Source organism: Musca autumnalis, unplaced genomic scaffold (assembly GCF_047663935.1).
Source record: "Musca autumnalis isolate F117 unplaced genomic scaffold, ASM4766393v1 scaffold_4, whole genome shotgun sequence".
Classification (NCBI taxonomy): domain Eukaryota; kingdom Metazoa; phylum Arthropoda; class Insecta; order Diptera; family Muscidae; genus Musca; species Musca autumnalis.
Window position 1 is genome coordinate 100,448,871 of NW_027411977.1, and position 5,943 is coordinate 100,454,813.

General features: G+C 33.7%; 1 non-coding gene across 1 annotated transcript; it reads right to left on the reverse strand.

The window, feature by feature from the left end:
- Positions 1-1,645: 1,645 nt before the first annotated feature.
- Positions 1,646-1,717, reverse strand: TRNAQ-CUG (transfer RNA glutamine (anticodon CUG)). The gene has a single exon. It is a non-coding gene; the product is annotated as a tRNA-Gln (tRNA).
- Positions 1,718-5,943: the final 4,226 nt, after the last annotated feature.

Sequence of the window (5,943 nt, forward strand, 5' to 3'; positions counted from 1 at the left end):
TTCTTATATTTGAAGCAATGAACTATAAATAGTTGCAAAAATACTTAATTTTACTTTCAAAAAAAGATTTTAAATAAAATTTTGTTGCAAATGTTTTGGCCACCACTGTATAATTTTATTGCAATTTTCTATTATAATAAAAATTTAAAATAAATAAAAGCAACCGATTATTTGAGCAAAGATGTCATTCAAAACTGATAATGTGTATTCAGTAAATAGGTCTCGAAAATATCATTTTCGCTTAGTGCATCAAACTTATCGAGATACAACGATTGTGTTGGCTAGGCCATGTCAAGGAATAAGTGATGATGAACCTGCTAAAATGGCTTATAAATACGGGCTACATTGCCGTCCACGCAGAACTGGAAGGCTAATGCTTCGATGAAGTAAACAAGTGGAAGAGGTGATCGAAAAACCGTTGCATTAAGATGTGCATTTAATTTTACCCTGGCAAACGACAGTTTCTGCATTTACGAGACAGCTAATTACTGGTAAACAAATGTTTTGGTTTTTGCAATGCCAATTGTGTCTCAGAGCATGAATATGCTCTCTCTTTTACATGAAGATTAGCTCTTTTTTACAGCATTGTCTTATTGAAATACCTAAGTACTGTTTGATTTTGTACATGTGTGGATAATGCACGAATTAATTTGAATTAATATCCTAGACAGACGACAGTGTTAATTTGCATTTATATTGAATTTAGGTATTTCAATATAGTAATACCATACAAGAGAACGCATATTCATGTAGGAAGAGAGTATATTCATGCTCAGAGACACAAGGAAAACAACTAATTGCGGGGCAAACAACAAAAAACAGATGTTTAGCAGCAATCAGCTGTTTCGTAAATGCAGAAACTGTCGTCTCTCAGCGTAAAATTAAATGCAGATCTTAATGCAAATTAACGTTGCCGTATGCCTAGGGTATATGACACTTAATGGTAGAATTAGACGTGCCATAATCACAATGCCAATATTAATCAGCTGATTGAACAAAACCTGTGGAAAGCAATGTATTCGATATAGAACAATGCCATAGCCAAACCATAAGAAACCAATTGGGTTATGGCGTTATGGCTATGTCACGTCTAATTCTACCTTAAGGCATATTAACGTTGCCGTATGTCTACGGCAGGGCTGCTCACAGAGAACGAGATACCATTTAAGTGAAATAAGTAAAACACTATTTTTTGAAGACTATTTCGATGTTTCATTAATTTTTGAAATTAATTGTCATCAAAAACGATTCCCTAAATGAAACAATTAAAGAAATAGAAAGAAATTCAAAAAATATTCACTTAATTGTGTTTCAACAAAAACCGAAAGAGAAGTGATGGGGAACAACTTCACCGTTTTGAGCAGCGATGGTCTAGGGCATTAGTTCGGCTCATAGGACAAATGTTCTGTAGAGGGCCAACTAAGGAAGTATAAGATATGTATTTATTTTTCAGAGACATAACGAGCGAGCTACACCATGTGGGGTAAAGAAGATGATTTTCCCCAAATTGTCCAATTTGTTGTTATTGCGAACATAGACAGCTTGAAGGATTTTCAATCAAAATAAAATTGTTGTTGTGCTCTTTGACCTGTTATTTGTTAAATACTACCTACATCTTATTGAAAACATAAAAAAGAATAGCTGCAGGTTCCACCGAGATTTGAACTCGGATCGCTGGATTCAGAGTCCAGAGTGCTAACCATTACACCATGGAACCTCTTGATGGCCTGTCGACAAAATTTAGTTTTATAATTGTGACCTTGAAAACCACACCGTCATGTAACTGTATGTGTTTTTCGCAAATATACATAAATATGTTTTGAGCCACGAGAACAAATTTGTTTAGTTGATTTCACAACCAACTCTAGCGGTAAAATCGAATTTACTGTGATGGCTAAAATATTAGATACGCTATTCATATATGATATACACTGTGAGTAGTTCATACACAAACCAATCGTTCGAACAATAACAGTTTCTCAACTGCTAAGTCGATGGTCAGACTAGCACGATTTCAGCATGGCGACGTCAAGTTTATAGGCGAGGGGTATGAAGTAGTGAAACCCATGTACATGGTTTCCTGTGTTTGTTGTGTTGCCTCTTCTTGTTATTCGTTGCAAGTTTTTTTCTTTCAAACGTTAACAACGAAATAAGCATAAGAAGATTTAATAAAAACATTTAATTAATGAAATAGAGAAAATTTAACTATTAATTTAATTATTAATGTTAATTATTTTGTGTTGTTTTTTAGTTTATTTAGGTATGTTTGTTTTGTTTTTATTGGTATGAGAAAGACAACAAACGCGAATGGTAAAATAAAGAGGACACTCAAAAATCTTCAGTTTCACTTTAACGTGTGTGGATACTAAGTCCCGGTCCACACTAGAGTGATTTCATTGAAAAATTTGCATGAAATTATGCGTCTCTAGATCGACTTCCATAGTAGAGCAAAATCATAAAATTGCTGTAGTGGGGAATTCGATTTAAGAACGCCTAATTTCATGAAATTTTTTAATGAAATTCACGCTAGTGTGGACCGGGACTAAGATACTTGAAAAGAAACTTTAACGAAATTGGTTTCATGAAACCTTGCTTGTCTGACCATCGACTTACAAACCACAATGTATGTATGTATTCTTGAGTCAACAAGATTAGAGACGTTACACTAAATATTTATAATGTCTAGTAGTTGATTCAATAAATAATAATTATAAGTATTTATACACTTACACTATGAAAATTTAAATTTTAAGAAACAGTTCTTGAGAACTCTCGGTACCAACTAAAATGACTGATGAACATCATAACTTATGGATTGAGTATTCGATTTGGGTGGAACTTTGCACATCGTAAAATTCTTTCCAAACACACATTAATCTCCAAGATGGTATATTTTGGAAAAATTCTTCGGATAGCTCCATTACTAAAGTTCAAATCTTCGCTAAAGAACAGTTTAAGGATTTTTTGAAGAGCTTCTTTTGACAAATTGACTAGAAACCTCAAAACCTTAACTCTTCAAATTGGTGGCTTAAGTGCGTGTTCACCAAATGTAGCGCTTGAGCTCATGTTTCCTTCACATTTACACCTTCCGGACAAAGCGGCAAACAGGTAGTGTTCTTCCAGAGGTTATTGAACTCCTTATCATCAACAACATCCCAAATTAAGCAGACGTATCAGATCGCTTGAGTGATCTAATTATATAAGACCATGTATGCTGGTAGATGAACACATGTAAGCTCTTTAGATCTTCAGGACCAGACGGCAATGCAATGCTGTAAAATGCATAAGAGGAGAGTTTTTACAGATTATGTCTGCGTTAATCATATATTCCGGCTTAATGGAGATAAGTCCCGGCGGCATTCATCCCTAAGGCGGGGAAGTCAAGTCACACTCTTCCAAAAGACTACATTCCGATCAGCCAGATCATTCTTTCTATTAATAACTGTAAAAAAATTTTTGGACCTTGAAATTAACTAACAACTATTTCAATCATTCCTACCCATCATGACCATACAAAAAGCAAACTGTAATGGATGAGGTTTCGGTTTTATCTCGTGGAATATGAACAATTCAAACTTTACATTAGCAACCTATTTAGACATAGAAGAAGTCCATCCATTATTCACTTACACAGAAAAAAAATTGTAACCATTTGATAAAGAAATTCAAAGATTCAACCAAAAATTTATCGATTTTCCGGCAATAAAAAAAATTGACATATTGACAAAATTCGATAAAATTATTTGATCACAAAGTAAAAATACAGTTTGATAAAATTGTAATATTGACTAAAATATTTATCGAATTTGTTTATCTTGAACTGATAAAATATTTCACATATTGACAAAAATATTTATCAAAATATTCCACATTTTGCTTGATAAAAACAAAATATTTTCTTGATTAAAAAAATTGTTGAATGCATTTTTTCAATCGATAAAAAAATTTTCATATATACAATTATTTCGTTGTTTGTTTGTTAAATACAAACCCAAAAGCCACAAAAAATACATACGCACATTTATAAATGGTGGTGGTGGTTGTTTATTTAATTAAAACGCATAAAAATGCCAAACAAAAAGCAACAGCACGTACATAGGTACATAAAAATAGCAGGTACAAGAAATAAGAGATGAAAGAAAGAACAACTGAATGGAATAATAAATAACAGAAGTAAATAATTATTTAGTGCCACACCTTAATTTTAATAAAAGAAAACAAAAAAAAATCAATTTTAAATATAAAATACAGGGAACATCGTTGAACGCTTCTAGTTAGTTGTGAAATAAAACACGTTCTTCTGCCACATTGAAAATCATCAGCGGAAAATGGATATCTGTAATTACAAAAAAATTACATACATATTTCAAATATATAAAATTTATTGACGTTATTACCAATATCAAATGCGGTTGCTTCTTTGTCCAATAAAATATTCTTCTTCTCCTTTTTCAGATACGCGAATTCAATTATAAAATATATTGGGCATTTAATTTACTTGAAAGACACATTTACTTTAAGAAAACACAGAAACACCGATTTATTTCTGCACTACCGATCCACACACAACGACTGCTTTAAAGAGCATGCTAAAATTAACCAATCTGCCTATCTTAACCACCAAACAGAACAAAACATGAGAACTCGTAGCATTTTTTTCCTTCCCTCTTCGTTTGTTAGGTTCATAAAAACAGTAAGAAACTTACTGTATACATACAAGCCTTCACCCGAGCACAAGTAGATAAACAAACCAAATGCCAAACAAACGCATCATTCCTCCATGCCGCAAAAATGCCCATAAACATAGCAAAAACACTCACATCTCAAGAAAAACGCAGCACATTGTTGTAGCGCTCTCTCTCTCTCTCTATGCGGTAAAAAGTTTTTTTCTCTCGCTCTTGAGAGCGAGAACATGCGACAAACGTTGAAAACCATTTTAACAACAGAAATTCATTAATAACCATAAACAAATTTCAATAAATTATTTGTTTGAAATCGTTTATCGATCGCTTTCTAGTAACATTTTCATGTTTGATAAACATTTTCCCTATATATTCGTAATATTTTATCGCCATTCGACAAAAATATGGTGATAAAGCTTTTAATCAAAATTAGGGTGGCTTTTTTTTTCTGTGTATAGGCCATGGCATGTCCTCTATACTGATAAATTCACATATCCATCAGGAAGTCTTGTGCCGACTACAGTGGCTCCTGGTAATCAACGAAATGCTCAAGGATTTTGACAAGGATGTTGTTTTGATGATCAGTGGAAAATTCTGATCTCTTGTGTGTTGCCACAGGTCCACGTTTTGGTAAGAACACCGATCACGCCTCATATGAGTCTTTCAAAGGGAATATTATCAGTTAAGGTATTCTGCTCCTGCAGGGAATAAAAGGAAGTGCTTAGTACTTTCATAAACGAAAGGGTACTAATTGTTATACCCCCAGCCTTTAGGCTAGAAAGGGTATATACACTTTGATACGACCAAAAATGTGACTCATCGAAATAACGGTTTTAGGCCCCAAGTATGTTTGGACGAAATTTGTTTTAGACAATTTGGAGTCTCTCGAACGGATCAACCGATTCGAACCAAATTTTGGGTATCATAATATTTTGTCCAAATTTAGCTTAAGTTCAAAGATGGGCCATATCCGTCCACTCCTTCGGGTACCTCCCCTACAAAAGTTAATTTTTTTCCTGTAAAATGTTGTGAACGATAACTCTCGATGGGAGTAATCGATTTGGTCCAAACTTTGCACATCGTATTATTCGTTTCAGATATAGATCGGTTTCGAATATGGACTACATCGGTCCACTCCTTCGGATACCTCCCACACAAAATTCGTATAAAGTGAAATTTAAGAGCTCCTCTCGGATCGTTTTGACATTTTTTTTCAATAAGTTGTCCTTGCGGCTCCCTTTACAACGGTACAAAATTCTCG